General features: G+C 55.9%; 1 protein-coding gene across 6 annotated transcripts in view; it reads left to right on the forward strand.

The window, feature by feature from the left end:
- The window catches only part of PIK3CD (phosphatidylinositol-4,5-bisphosphate 3-kinase catalytic subunit delta), a 54,904-nt gene that overhangs the window by 11,135 nt on the left and 28,149 nt on the right, over positions 1-15,620 (forward strand). For 3 of the 6 annotated variants that reach the window (XM_070404031.1, XM_070404035.1, XM_070404036.1), the window contains exons 1-2: positions 11,671-11,806; positions 13,443-13,563. The gene's annotated coding sequence lies outside the window, so the exon portion shown is untranslated. Of the gene's footprint in view, positions 1-11,670; positions 11,807-12,387; positions 12,458-13,442; positions 13,564-15,620 lie in introns of those variants that run through there. The other 3 variants (XM_070404034.1, XM_070404033.1, XM_070404032.1) reach the window with 3 other exon arrangements.

Consider the following 15,620-nt stretch of genomic DNA (forward strand, 5'->3'; position numbering starts at 1 on the left):
ACGACCCAAGGGCCCTTGAGCTGGCGGGTGACACAATCAGGGCAATAGGACTCGGGTGTCTCCTTGGCCAAGGGCCCGAATCTGGCTCCTCCGTAGGGTCCCAGGAGAGGCAGTGTGGTGCAATGGTTGGCGTGGGCTCAGGGGTCACTGGGTTCACACCGGCCTCTCCCATCGACGGGCCGTGCAGCTGGGACCTCCCTGAGCCCCTTGCTCCCCCTTTGTGAACAGCAGGCCTGCGTGAGGGCTCGCTGTGAGGATTAGGTGAGAAGACGGACATAAGGCACCTGAATCCTGCCGGCCATGGTGGGTGTTCAGCGATAGACCTGCCAATAGATGATGCGGAGGCCCTTGTCCTGGGGCCGACTCACCTCATCCCAAGGCCCGCAGGGCGGGGGCCCCAGACCTGCTCCGGGAGCGGGAGGAGCTGGCACGGGGCACCTGCCAAGGACAGACTGGCAGATGATGGGTGACGGAGAGGCGTCCGGAGGACTCGGTGTCGTCCGGTGCTTAGAGGTCGTCTGCAGATTTGGGGTCTCGTGAGAGCAGGAGAGGAGGAGGCGGTGTAAGCAAGCCCCTGGCCGCGGGGTGGGGGTGGGGGGCGGGGGCGGGGCTGAGTGCCGGGTGGGCCGCCAGCTGCAGAGCCCACCCCAGGAGGACGGAGCAAACTGCCAAGCAGCCGAGACCCTTGTGAGGGGGACCCATTGCCACTGTCACCGTGTGTGTGTGTGTGTGTGTGTGTGTGAGTGAGTGTGTATGTGAGTGTGTGTGTGTGTGTATGAGTGTGAGTGTGTGTGTGAGTGTGTGTGAGTGTGTGTGTATGTGAGTGTGTATGTGAGTGTGTGTGTGTGTGTGTGTGTATGAGTGTGTGTGTGTGAGTGTGTGTGAGTGCGAGTGCGTGTGTGTGAGTGTGTGTGTGTATGAGTGTGTGTGTGTATGAGTGTGAGTGTGTGTGTATGAGTGTGAGTGTGTGTGTATGAGTGTGAGTGTGTGTGAGTGTGTGTGTGTGAGAGTGCGAGAGTGTGAGTGTGTGTGAGAGTGTGAGTGTGTGTATGAGTGTGTGTGTGAGTGTGTGTGTGAGTGTGTGAGTGTGAGTGCGTGTGTGTGAGTGTGAGTGTGTATGTGAGTGTGTGTATGTGGGTGTGAGTGTGTGTATGAGTGTGTGTGTGTGTGAGAGTGTGAGTGTGTGTATGAGTGTGTAGGTCAGCCTTGCAGGGCTGAACCTTAACCTGGGGGAACCATGTCACCTCTGGGTAGGTTTTACCAAAATTGAGTTGAATTCTTGGGCTGCCTGCTGGTGTCTGGGAATTGTTTGTTGTTGGTGGGGAACTCCCTGCCAGGTTGGAATTGGGCCTTGCAACCCCATTTATCCACCCACCCTAGGGCCCCCCCACCACCACCCAGGGGTTCCTAAGCTTTCTCAGAGTTCAAGGCCTTTTGAAAAGCTGCTGAAAATCACAGCCTCTCTCCCTGAGAAACGTTCTGTATGTCAGAACATTCTTGCATATAGGTCTGCCGGTTCCTGGGTTCGTCCCAGGCTGTTAGGGTGCACTGAGGGGCTGTTGGGGTCCCACCGCTGGCTTCTTTGCATTGAGATTCTGACTTCAAAACCAACGTCAGAGGCAGGAGAGGGACACAGGATTCCGACCCAACCCCCGAGGCCTCCGGGAGACGCGCCGCCCCACGCCTTGCTCGCGGTCTGCTTTGAAGCGGTTTCCATTTTCGGTCTTGGCCACCTCCTGAGGACCAGGCGCAGGTTCGCTCGTGTCCTTTAAATCCTTTCTTTGTCCGACATTCGCTGCGGGCATTCAGCGAGGACCAACGTCTCTGCCTCATTCGGCGGCGGGCCTCTGAGGGAGGATCCCTGCCCAGGCCAGCGTCCTGTGGGACAGTTGCAGCCTGCGGTTTGTTTGTTTTTTTAAAATATATTTTATTGGTCTTTTACAGAGAGGAAGGGAGAGGGATAGAGAGTTAGAAACATCGATGAGAGAGAAACATTGATCAGCTGCCTCCTGCACACCCGCTACTGGGTATGTGCCCGCAACCAAGGTACATGCCCTTGACCGGAATCGAATCTGGGACCTTTTGGTCCATAGGCCGACGCTCTATCCACTGAGCCAAACCGGTCAGGGCTGTTTTTTTTTTTTTGTTAATCCTCACCTGAGGATATTTTTACACTGATTTTTAGAGAGAGTGGAAGGAAGGGAGGGAGAAAGGGAGAGAAAGAGAGAGAGAGAGAGAGAAAGAGAGAGAGAAACATCGATGTGAGAGAGACACATCAATTGGTTGCCTCCCGCATATGCCTGTGCACATGCCTGACCTGGGCGGGGATCAAATCTGCGACTCAGGTACATGCCTTTGACCAGGAATCGAACACGTGGTCCTTCGGTGCATGGGCCAGTGCTCTAACCATTGAGCCCACAACCGGGGCCAGCCGGTGGTTTTGTGGCCCCCCTTCTGCATGCAGGGCCTCGGCGTGGGCGGGTGGGAAGCCCACCTGTGAGCCGGTGCAGGCGATGGTGCAGGTGATGGCGGTGGCCCCGGGCAGGGTTCCAGGCGGCTTGAGACCAGGCAGGGCCTCCTGGAAGGTTAGCGTGCAAACCACCTTCTGCCAATGAGAGGGGCGGGTGCTGAGCACCCCACACCACGGTGCCCGGTGCCCCAACCATGGAGAGGCCCCCACTTTAAGCACCACAGCTTCCCCCAGCCCTGCGGATGGCCAGCCTCCCCGGGTGCCACTGCCCTCCCCGCTCCGGACCGTGACCTGCCCGAGCCCCTCCTCCTCCTCACTGAATATCATAAGCTTTATTGAAATAGAATTCACGTCCCATAACTCACTCAGTGCTCACAACACAACGGCGTTCAGTGTATTCACAGAGTTGTGCAACCATCGCTCTAATCGGCTCTAGACCATTTGCATCACCTGGGAAAGAAATGCTGTCTATCCCCGCCCCCCCCCCGCCCCCCCCCCCCCCCCGGGCCCCTGGCAACCACCACCCTCCTTTCTGTCTCTGGACATCTCACATCAAAGGGATCCTGCAGGATGTGGTCTTTGGGGGCTGGCTTCTGCCACACGGCCACATGTTTCTTTAGGAACATGTCTGACTCATACAAGTACAGTGGAGGGTTTGTACTGGCTGTTGATCTGTCACGAGTACGGACAGAGCCTCTGCTCTAGGCCGCCTGAGCAGGTGCTGGGTCACACGGCAGCCACGGTGGTGCGTTCGTCACCTGCTGCTGTGTAACAAATTGCCCCCGAACTTACACAACAAACACTCATCGCCCTACAGTTTGTGCGGGTCGGGAATCCGGGGGCAGCGGGGGAAGCAAGGCTTTGCTGCGGCCTCGGCGACTCCTCTGCTGCTGGCCAGACGCCTCAGTTCCTCCACACGTGGGCCTCGTCGGGCAGCGTGGGAGTCCTTACAGCAGGGCTGCTGGCTTACCTCAGAGTGACGGTGACAGAGAAAGAGTTAGTGCCCAAGACTGGAGCCCCGTGGCCGTTCATAACCTAATATTGGAGGCGAGCTGCCATCGCGCTGACATATTTTGGTCACACGGACCAATCCTGCGATTATGTGGCTGCACAGAAGTTTGAATATCGGGAGGGGCACGTGATGAGATAATTTCCTACAGAGAACGGCCCTTGTGCAGCTGGCACCCAGCAGAACCGTTCAGAAAGGGATGAGGCTCGGGTCAGCTGGGACCTCTCTGCTCCCCCTCCCCCCGCTCGGTAATCGGGGAAGTTAGCATGTAGTTACATGTAGTTACATGTAGCCCTGCACGTGGTTCCCCCAGACTCACCCACTTCTGGTAGAATAATTTTTACCGATGGTTTCTCCAGGTACCTGTGAGTTCTGTTTGCATTTCTACCAAATGGATGAGCCAGTTTTGGGGTCTCCTTTCATTCGTGTTGTCAAGAAGGATGTTTGACTGGCCCCGGCCAGGGTGGCTCAGTGGTTGAGCATCGACCTAGGAACCAGGAGGTCACGGTTTGATTCCCGGTCAGGGCACCTGCCCGGGTTTCGGGCTCGATTCCCAGTGAGGGGCGTGCAGGAGGCAGCCGATCAATGATTCTCTCGCATCGGTGTTTCTATCCCTCTTTCTCTCTCCCTTCCTCTCTGAAATCAATAAAAATATATTTTAAAAAAGAAAAAAGGAAGGATGTTGACTAGAACAGGCCCCAGGCCCCATTCCAATGGGCTTGACCCTTCGCCCACGCACTGCGTCACGCTCTCCACCAGGGGTCACCGGAGACCCCTCCTCTCGTGGGTGGTCCCTGAGACCGTCTCAGGGGACGGGATCGGGTCTGGATGAAAAGGGCATAAATCATGCATCAAAAACCGAGCCTCGTGCCCCGAAGCTTCGTTGTTAGAAGCGGTTTTTTTGGTGGCTAAAAGCGGATCCGATCCCTGTCTCTGCCACTTCCCGTGCAGCTTTGGGGAAGTCCTGGGCCTCGGTTTCCTCATGGAGATGGTGAAAATAACCGTTTCAGGGGACTGTTTGAGGCTTTAATGAGATAACCATAGTTCCAGGGATTTATTGCGTGTAAACAACCCCGTCAATCTCAGAGGCGTGAAGCAATCGCCGTGTGATTACGGTCACAGGTTCTGCGGCCCAGGAGCCGAGACAGGGCCTGGCAGGACAGCCTGGTTCTGCTCCGGGATGTGCAGCGTCAGCTGGGAAGACTCCCAAAGGGCTGCCGATACCTGGGACTGGAATCATCTAGAGCCGTGGTTCTCAACCTTGGCTGCACATTAGAATCACCTGGGAATCTTTTTAAAATCCTGATTTCTGGGCCTCATCCCCCGGAAATTCTGTTTCTTTGTTATGGGGCGGGGCCACAACATTAGTCACAAAGAAACAGAATTTCCGGGGGATGAGGCCCAGAAATCAGGATTTTAAAAAGATTCCCAGGTGATTCTAATGTGCAGCCAAGGTTGAGAACCACTGAAGAGATTTCTTCCTGCAAGTCCAGCTGCCTGGGCGGGGATGGCTCAGGGGTTGGGCTCCGCTGGGAAGGTCCACCTGAGCGCCTACACCGGGCGGCTCCTGCTGGCTGGGCTTCGTCACGGGGTGGCCGCTGCCGATGGTCACTCTTCTTCCCTGATGGGCGGAGCCCCGAGAGCTTGGCTCCAAACCGAGGCGGAAGCTGCATGGCCTTTTGTGACCTAACCTCTCCAGGCGCTCAGCGTCATTTCTGCTGTTCTTTCTCTTGGTCAAAGAAGTCACAAGGCCACCAGATTTCAGGGGAGGGACATGGGTGGCACTCTCAGGGGCGGAGGGTTAAAGGATTTGCTGCCAGGTTTTAAAACCTCCACGATAAATGCAGAGCGTTTAGCATGATGACTGCTGTCCATGTAGTTTGGGCCAGAAAATGTCAGGAGCTGCTCCCTCTGCTGCCATGTTTCCCTCTCTCCCTCTCCTTCTCTCAAAAAAATAAAAAAATAAAAAAATCAATAAAAAAATAATAACTCCAGGGCTTCCACCCCAGCCTTTCCTGGGAGAGCACCTGCAGCCACGAAGGCCCCGGGGTTGATGCTTGAAAGAATGAGTGATGCGAATAGGAGCATCTTTCTTTTTTTCTCTGCTCCTCCCAGGTCACAAACGCCGGAAACCTTGATTAAGTCAGACTTTGGGTCTAAGCTAGGGGAATTGGTGAGAGAGAGAGAGAGAGAGAGAGAGAGAGAAAGAAGTTCTGGATCGTAATTAACTTTGCTTTTTAACTACAGATGAGCCACTTTTTGAGTCAACTGGGGGTGAGAGTCTCAAAGATTAATGAAAATATGTGCAGGTGGCAGGATAACGGGGCCAGATTCTCCTGGCGTTAGGCTCCCCTATCCTGGTCCCTGAATATAAAAGGTCAGGAGGGCGTTGTGTGCGTAACCATGGAAACCGTCTCTCCCTTGGAAGAGGATTATTTTGCAGAGTCTTCCTGTTTCCCCGAATAGAATGAAAAACAAACACTTAACTGGTATTTTGTTGTTGTTGGTTTCATCTTATTTTTCTCTTCCTTTACTAGTTTTGTCCCCACTCAGCATCTCATCCGATCACACCTAAAAATTCTGTAAGGGAGGAATAATAATTTTCCCTCTACCCTGTTAGGTTCTTGACTACGGCCCTCCTGCAATAAAAGGACAGATTGCTCTGGCTGATTTGGCTCAGTGGATAGAGCGCCAGCCTGCGGACTCAAGGGTCCTGGGTTCGGTTCAGGTCAAGGGCACATACCAGGGTTGCGGGCTTGATCCTCAGTGGGGGTGTGCAGAAGGCAGCCGCTCAATGATTCTCTCTCATCATTGATGTGTCTCTCTCTCCCTCTTCCTTCATCTCTGAAATCAATAAAAATATGTTTAAAAAATAAAAAATTTAAAAAAAGACAGATTAACAGGAGAAAAAAAGAATTTAATTACGCATGAAAGTACAGGAGCCCCACAAAGATATGAGACTCAAAGGGGTGACCAGAATAAGAAAGAAGCTTGTGTGTTTTTTAGACAAAGAAGCAGTAAATGTGCGAAGGGCTGGTAAGACCTAAGGGGTGGGGGCTCGAGCTAGGAAAGCGGAAGTGACATGTATGCTTATGCCTTCGTTCCCGTCTCTGGTGGGCACCTTCACATGGGACTTTTGCCTCCTGCTTTCCGGGACACAGGAGGCTCAGAGTGCCCTTCTCACACTGGCTGTCTGTCGACTACTTTTAATTCAGAATAAGATGCTGGCCCTATTGGTTGGACTCAGTTGATGGGACATTGTCCCATGCACGGAGGGGTGACCAGTTGGATTTCGGGTTAGGGCACAGGCCCAAATTTCAGGTTCGATCTCCAGTAGGGGGCGTGTGGGAGGCAGCCAATCAGTGGTTCTCTTTCCCATCGATGTTTCACTCTCTCTCCCCTCATTGCTATCTAAAATCAACAAAAGCCTATTTACAATAACGACAATATGCCGATGTTCCGTAGTTGAGGGTGACACATTCCGACCCCCCACAATTCGAACTGTCAAATTTGGATAGGAAGCCCTGACTGGTTTGGCTCAGTGGATAGAGCGTTGGTCTGCTGACTGAAGGGTCCCGGGTTCGATTCTGGTCAAGGGCTTATACCTTGGTTGCGGGCACATCCCCAGTAGGGAGTGTGCAGGAGGCAGCTGAATCGATGTTTCTCTCTCATCGATGTTTCTAACTATCCCTCTCCCTCTCCCGTCCTCTCTGTAAAAAATTAATAAAATATAAAAAATATTTTTGAATAGGAAGGTTGGTTGGTGGTTGGGGCGTTGGTGGGCAGCTGTGAGCAGCTGACATGTCCTCAGAGTGAGGTTACCTGGGAGTGTCAGGAGAGAGGGGAGGAGTGATTAGCAGAGAAAATAAACTTCCCTCTTACTTGTGGGACGGGGCAAGGGCTCTCACGGGTTGGAGCGAGCGCATCTGGCTTCCTGCCTCGGGCTTGGGGAACTTAAAAAGAGGATCCGCTGTGTTTGGCAGTAGCAGGTTGAGGGGTGGGAACGTAACTTTTCTATGCACCCCGATGTTCTCACAGTGGTGAAATGAATTTATTTATCCAGCAGACTACAGTAGTTCCGGCCCACCTTATCCAGGGTTTCGATGACCTGCAGTCAGCTTCAGCCTGCAAGCATGAAATGGGAAGTTCCAGAAACAAACAGTGTGCAAGTTTTAAGTCGTAGCATGATGCAGCCCCACGCTCCCTGGGATGTGGCTCGCCCCTTTGTCCACTGTATCCGCTCTGGTTCTGGGTACCCTCCCCGTAAGCATCTTCGCTGCAAACATGGTCACCACATAACTAAGTCCGTTTTGGCATGAAGAAAAGATAGAGGCAAACTGGCCGGCAGGTTGATATTTCTGTGTTTGGTTTCATTTCTCTACCGACGAATCAATCAACCGCTGTAAAAGAGGATAAAATAACTGGTTGATGTTTTGGGTTTTTTTTGTTTGCTGGTTTGGTTTCATTTCTCCATTGATGAAGTCCTCACAGTTTCTCCCATTTCTATATTATACTAGTGGCCCGGTGCACGAAATTTGTGCACATTAAAAGGGAATTAATTAGGGGAAATATTTTAATATTGCTATTTGCCCTTTCTCTATAATAGAAGTGTCAGAGATGAAAGAAAATTGATAAAATGTATATGAAAATCTTGCTCCTGTCAGAGTCTGGGGCACACTGTGGGACCCAGAGTCAAGTCCTGGCCACCCACGTGCACCTTGAAATTGCGTTAGACTCAGACCTGGCCGGCTCCACCCCCATTGGGCGAGATCCAGACCCAGCTGGCCCCACTCCAGTCAAGCCCCACTAGGTGGGGGGCACAGCCCCAGGTCCCCCACCCCGCCCCTGCCCAGCGCCATGCAGCCTCAGGTCCTTGCTGATCGCTTGTTACAGCTCGTCTGCTTCTGCTGTGGGCACAGCCATCTTGTGACGATGTGATGGAGTGAGAACAATTTGCATATTGCCTCTTAATTATATAGGATATGAATCTTTGCTAGCTTTCCTAATGGCCTCTACAGTGATAAGAGGTGGTGATGGTCTTAAATAGTTAGCAGTTCTTCCAGATAATGGGGATGTGCCCCTGTGGTTGGTTTCCTGTTTGAAAGGCACAGCACTGGGAGCAGGAAGAGAGGTGGAGGGCCCTGTTTGAGGACACAGAGTTAGCTGAACCCACATTTCTCATAAAACAGACAAGTGCTTATGTATAATCCACAACATTTAAAAAAATCAGTTATTTTCACAGGCTTGTCATGAATCAACACACATTTGCAATCAAGTCTGGGGAGCCGCTTCCTGGCGGCCTGGGCTATCGGACCGACTACTGTCCTCTGGCCCTGCGGGTGCTCAGGTGGCTCACTTTACTTGCTAGTGTCTCACTCACCCCACTTCATCTCATCACAGAGACATCGTCTCCCCACATCATCTCAAGAAGAAGGGAGTCCAGTACAAGATATTTTGAGAGCCCACATTCCTACAGTGTGTCACAGTATACTGTTACACTTGTCCTATGTGACTATTAGTGACTGTTGTTAGTCTCTGACTGTGCCTAACTTGTAAATGAAACGTTATCATACGTGTGTATGTGTAGCAAAAAAACCCCACAAACTCTATATATAGGGCTTGGTACTATCTGCGGTTTCAGGCATCCACCGGGGTGTTGGAACGTATGCCCGGCGGATAAAGGGGGGGCTGTTGTAATTTATTCTTATCCTCATCTGTACTTAGAGAGGACTGCGTGCCCCTGAGCCCCAAATGAGGAGCCAGGAGACTCCGGGTTCTCTCCTACCCCTGCCCCTGGCTAGCTGTGTGCTGTTAAGTCAGTCCATCTCTTGGTGTCAGTTTCCCAAACACGTAGGGAGCACCAGGCACTAGAGACTTGGTGTCCATACGAGTTCACTTCATTCTCTCCCAAACAACGCCAGTGGTGCGTGCGTCTCTGGAACTTGGCTTGCGGTTCCAGGATATCTTTGTCCTACAGGCAGGATGAATTGTTGTGGCTTTTGCCATTTCAAAGCATCTTGGGTTTTCCTCTGGGCTCCAGAGGAACCAGTACCTGAGACCACCAATGTGAACCTCAAGCCAGGCAGGCCACTGGGCTCCATGGCTGCTGGGGACCTTGTCTGTGAACTTGGCTTCCCTGCAAACCCCGCTGGAGAGAAAGGGAAGTCTGTGGGATGGGGTCCCTAGGGAGAGGGGCCCCCACGGCTGGGTGGGGAGGGGCGGAACCACCAAGCCAGGCTGGCTCTTGGAAGATCTTTCCGGTGGCCTGGCACTGTAGGCCATTATCCATACCGCCCCTTGCCAGTCAGGGTGGCCGTCAGACTCAGCTTCTCTCCTCCGGTCCTGGGTCCGGCTGTGAATTCCAGTGGCTTAGTCCTCATCCTGCGGGACCCCACCCTGTGAGCCGAGGGCGGCCCGGCAGGGGGCCCAGGCATTCCTCCACCTACTGAGTCCCGGGCCCCAGCCCACGTGCCATGGGGCTGCCTGCTGCCGCACCGCTCCCTCCCCAGGCTGGGGACCAGGCCCGAGGGGGAAGGGCTGGGTGGGGAAGCCTGCGCTGAGCCCCGGTTGGACCCCGGGTCTGGCTGGGCGGTCCCATCTAGTGGCCCAGGCCCCGCCTTCTCCAGAGCCTGTCTGCCAAGCGCACAGCCCCGCCCCGCTGCGTGGGTGGGCGAGCGAGGGGCCGCGTTTGGGTGCCCACGAGCGTGTGTGTGGCCTTGGTGCCTGTGACATTGTGTCGGTTGACATAATTGTGTGTGGGGGTTGTGTCTAGTGGAAGCATCTCTGTGTGCCTTTGGCATCTGTGTGTGTCTGGCCTCTGAGTGAGTGTGAATGAGCGTGTTTTCAGTGTGAGTGTCTGGCTTCTGGGGAGGAGACACGGAGGGGAGTGGTCTCCTCCCGTCCTGACAGCCCCCCCCCCCATTTTTTTCCTCCTCGGGATGCCTGGGGTGCTGGGACGCTGGCCCGGACAAGTTTACTGTGTGTGTATGGGGGCGCGGGGGGGGGGGGGGGGACGCAGAGGTCGAAGAGGGTAGCGGGACCCCCACGACCCCGCCATCTGGTCCCCTGCTCCCAGGCTTCTGGCTGAGTTTGCTCTTTGCCCGCCCCGCCTGCTCTGGGCGACCTGGGGCCGCGGAGGCTGGGGAGGGCGGGATGGCGAGCCCTGCTGGGGCCTCGCACCCCTTTCCTCCAATCGCGGCTGTTCCGCCCGATGGGATCCGCTGTGGCGACTCTGACCCTAACACGCCCCCTCCCCGCGCTCCACGTGGCTGTGACGCGAAAGCACCTTCTAAGGGGGCGGGGGACGCCGCGGGGCGAGGCGCGCGTGGGTCCAGGCTGGGCCGCTGGGAGGCGGCGGCACTTCGCGCGGGCGTGCCTGCCTGTGACCTGGGCGTGAGGCCAAGCTCCGGTCCTCGGAGGCTCGGTTTTCTCACTCACAACCCCAGGGAGACCGGTGCCCACCCGCCGGGTGATGCCCGGGAAGAGCGGCCGCGCCGGTGTAGGTGCCAGGGCGATCGCAGCGGCGCACGCACGAGCCATTCATTGTAATGAAAGATGCGTTAGTGAAAGTCCGGGAAACCCACTTATTTCCTAAATCCGCCTCGTAAGGGGAGCCCCGGCGGGAAGGGAGGCCCGGAGGCCGGGGAGCAGCCCGCGCGCTGGATTGGCGCCCAGAGCCCGGGAGGGCCAGTGACTCGGGTGACCCCGGCTCTGGACCTGGGACAGGCCCCGCCCTTTCTGGCGATTCCCTGGGAACCCGCGAGCGAAGAGCGGTTTGGCGCACGACCAGCCCTCGCTCGTTTCGCAAATGGCACTTGGCACGCTCTTCCTTGTTGCAGGCGGAGACGGGAGGAGGGCAGCGTGCGCCTGCCTCCCGGGTCGGCGGCGGCGCGGAGGCTCCAGGATCCGGCCCCGCGGGTCGTACGAGTGCCGCCGGGGTCGGGAAGGGTTTGCCGCCCGCGACCGCTCCACGCCTGGCTCCCGCCTGAGCTCCAGCGCTCCGCCTGCCTGGCGCTGCGAGAATTTGGCGACGGTGCCCGCGCCGCGGAGGCTCTGGCCCCGCCCCCGCCCCTGGCCCCCGCCCCTGGCCCCGCCCCTGGCCCCGCCCGCGCCCGCGCCCTCCCGTTGTCCCGGCCCCGCCCCGGGCCGCGCCCCTCCGCCGTTGCCCCGCTCGCCGGCTCCGCGCCGCGGCCCTGCCCTCAGGCCCCCGCGGGCTCCGCGCGGCCGCCAGAGCCTCAGTCTCACCCGCCGCTCGGGGACCAGCCCGCCGCGTCCCCTGGGCAACCGTCTCCAGGGAGACCGGGCCCCGCCCCCGGCACCGACACCCGGTAACGGTGCCCACCTGTGCGCGCGCTCGAGGGGTCTCGGTGCCCCCCAGGCCGCACGCCCCGCCCCGCCCGGCGCCAGGCTTTGTCCGCGCGGGGATAGCGGGGTCCAGGGCGTGGGGGCTGGGGAGGCCGAGGCGGGGGCCGCGCGCTCGCGTGGGCTGCTTGGCGCTCTCCTTCTCTCGCAATCTCACGGCAGCCCTTTTGTGCCTCCGGGGGGTGGGGCCGGGAGTCGGGGTGTCCCGCGGTCGCCCTTGGTGGGGTGCGCGGGGCCTCCGCCGCGTAGGGCAGGCTGTTTACTTGTCAGGGACCCAGCCATCGCTACGCGTCTTCCCCTCCCCCTGCCCCCGATTCGGGACTGAGCATCCGACTCCGTCCGTGCCTCGCCTCCCAGGCTTTGCCCTTGAACCCGAAGGGCCGGAGGGCGGCAGACCCAGGCCCGGAGGTCCTGGCGGGCGTGAGCGCCAGAGCCGGAGACCCACCTTTCTCCCGGGAAGAGCCTCCTCCCGGCCGCCCGCTGGTGGATCCTGCCCCGCCGGCCCCGCACTTCCTGACCTGAATTCCTGAGGACGGCGCATCCCTTCCTCGCCTCCTCCAACTCTTCCCTCTCTCGGCTCCATCACGCTTGCCGCTTTGTTGTCCCTCGGTGCGAAAGTGCGTTTTCTACGATCGTGTCTCATTTCCCTGTGGCTGAGCTGCTGTTTTTGTTTTTTCCCCGTCCTCTTGTTAACTCCATCGATCATCAATGGAAGTTATTTCTCCCTTAGCTCTTGGCGCTGACCTCCTTGGTGACAGTGCCGTGGGAAGCCTTTGCCATGCCCCCCGGATGCCGAGTGAGGGGACCATCCCCGCCCATGGCCCCAGGCTGCTGGGGGGGGGGGTGTGTGTGTGTATCTTTTCCTCCCGGAGGCTGGCAGCAGGGAGTTTCAGCTTGTCCTTGGGAAATGCATTCTTGGAAGGGATGTCTTTCCCAACAGCCTCCTAGCACTGGGCTTCGTGTCTCACCCGGAAGCCAGTGTTCAGGGTTCTTGCTCCCAGCCATGCCTCGTGGAGTCCAGGCAGGAGGTTCCCTGCTGTGGAGGTCGCTGTGCCCAGGGTCTGGGGTTAGGAAGGGGCAGGTCTTACTCCCTCTCTGGAGACAGATTATTCCCAGGAGTGGCCCAGGGATGCAGTGGGTGGGCCCCTCCCCACACCCTCCCCATCTCCAGGAGCTGGCCGGGGTCCTCTTTTAGGATGCAATTGGGGTCTTGCATGGGGACCTCAAGTTCAGGAACCTGCTGTCTGCAGCGATTGAATGGAACTCCAACCCAGGCTTGGCTCAGATTGCTTACTCTGCTTTCAAAAGCCAAACAAAACCAGCAAACAACTCGAAAAACGGTCTGAGTCATCTGAATGTGTGTGTTTGTCTGCTTCGGGCCCTGGACGTGCTCCTGTGGTTTGCTCGGTGCCACCGAAGGGAGCTGGGGTTTGCACGGCCACGGAGGCTGGGAAAGGCCCACCCAGCAGGATGCGATTGGTTTGCAGGAAGGAGCCCGGGTGAAGCAGTCGTGTTGAAGCTAAAGTTTTGCAAGAGAATGCACAGAAGTTTTCTGAGACTCTTACATTTTTTTCTTTCCTTTTTTTTTTTTCTTCTCCCCAGACAGATAAGGAGCCCTCAGAGTCAAGCAAGGACGGAATGACGCTCACTGGTTCCAATGCATCTTTGAGCTGCCAGGCAGAGGGGCCTTTGCCGCTGGTCTTTCTTGGACCGATCCAGAGAGGTAGGTGGGCGAAGGAGACCAGTGGGATGCTGGGAGAAGAGATGTTATTTTGTGGATGAGTTGACATTGGAATGTAACCCTCCGCCCTCCCTGACCACTCAGCCATAGGAGAACCGTTCGGTAGGACTAGAGCCGAGAGGAAGAGAATGACCCGAATTTGTGTGAAGAGCCCATACGCGGGAAGTGAACTAGACCTTAGCCAGCTTCCCAAGAGAGGATGCTGCTGCTGGGACAGGAAGGGGTGGGGGCTGCGGGGAGCCCTGGAGCCCATGGTTCAGCTGCAGTGTTTGGTGTTTGACTTGCCCCCGTCCCGGTAGAATTGGGCCGGCTTATTTGGGGAGAGAAAAAGTAAGACATTCTTCCAAAGGAACTGGCTGAATTTTGATAACTCGGTATCTTGCTTCTCAAGGAGTCCTTAACCAGGGACACTGTGTTTCTCCAGAGAGTTGGCAGTCACTGTATCAGTAATAGGATGCTCCTTGGAGCTTCTAGAACATTAGCTTGGAGGATGAATGCGGTCCTTTCATTGTGCCAGTGAAGAAACTGAGGCCGGAGTCTGACGTTGGCTGGGCACCCCACTCTGGCGTCTGGGAGTAGCTGGGTATGGTTGGGGAGCTCCCAGGTCCATAGGCTGCAGTCCCCTTTGCAAGCTCTGTGGGTACGCCTGTATCCTGTGGGCACACAGCTCATTCCTCCTTACCCAGATGCTTGCACAGCTACTGTCATTTCAGGATGGAAAGGACACGGGTTATAGCGTGGTATCATCCTTGGAGGCCCCCCCTTAACGTCATTTTCTCTAGATCTTCATTGGTACTTTCCAAATTTTTTTTTGTTTTGTTACATGTGGATCTCTTTTTAAAAGATCAAAATATTTAGCAGAATTTTAACCCGTAAGGCAGGTAAACATAGCCACTGTGTCATAGGCCAGGAGACTGGCCCAGAATTCCTTGATTCGAGTTTCTCAGGACGGTGGGTGCCTCCTCAGCCTCCTTGATACTTGTTTCAGAAGATACCTTTTCATAATAATTTTTTAATCCTCAATGTTTTCATTGATAAGAATACCCATTTACTGTCAAAAATTCCAAAATGAAAAAAAAAAAATGCAAGCGTAACTCTCCTGTCATTGCCCCCACCCGGCACCAACCAGTTTCCTTGTGGGAATATCCTCCCCCACCCACTAGTCTTCTGTGTATATCTTTGGAAACTTGATTTTTATTTATTGTTCAGTATTATTGCGGACTTCCACATGAGCATAACTGATTGAATGTATATGTTTGTTTCTGCTCTGTTTCAAAAGCCCACTAGACCGAGAGTAAAGGTATAAATCTGTAAGAAAAAGAACAGGATGCGAGAGGAGGAGGGATGTGAGCAAAAATGTTGACAGGTACTAAACAGGTCGGGGAAGAGAGGCCGAGCAGAGAGCACTGAACGTCCTGTGTTGTGGGGGAACAGGCTGATGTGTCCATAGGACCCCCCCAACCCCCCAAGTTCAAGAATAGGGGCTACAGAGTGTTCCCAACCTGGCGTAGAGGGTGCTGGGAAGCAAGAAGATGGGTTGCAAGTGTGTTTAGAGCCACAGACGCCTTGCTCAGCTTACATAGCCAGGGAGCTCCGTCTCCCGTTGGGCCAGCCGGGGGCAGGGGAGGCTGAGGAGGCACCCACCGTCCTGAGAACGGGAGGATTCAGGGACACCCTCTCCTGATTGGCTCCCGGACCCGTACAGCCTGGCTCAGCCCCACCCTCCAGGCAGGGCCTTGAAGACCTCCTTTCTGAGAAAATTGACCTCATGAGAAAAAAGACCCTCGGATACTAACATTGGGGGGGACCCTGTTGAAAAGCTAGGCTGCTACTTCGTCACTTCGCAGTGACACCTACTGGCAACTAGCCCTGCCTGTGCGCAAACAGCCTGGGGTGCCTCGCTCTGCGATTTCAGCGGCAGCTGCGGGTCATCGCACACAGCATGAGGCCTCGACCGGGAAATACAGAGACCCCCACACACAGAAAGAAGGGATTCGGAAGTCAGAGACATGGTTGTTTTAAAAAAGGGAACATTCATA

This window comes from Myotis yumanensis, unplaced genomic scaffold (genome assembly GCF_028538775.1).
Source record: "Myotis yumanensis isolate MYYU_CA2020_CCGP unplaced genomic scaffold, mMyoYum1.0.hap1 SCAF_2, whole genome shotgun sequence".
In the NCBI taxonomy this organism is placed as follows: domain Eukaryota; kingdom Metazoa; phylum Chordata; class Mammalia; order Chiroptera; family Vespertilionidae; genus Myotis; species Myotis yumanensis.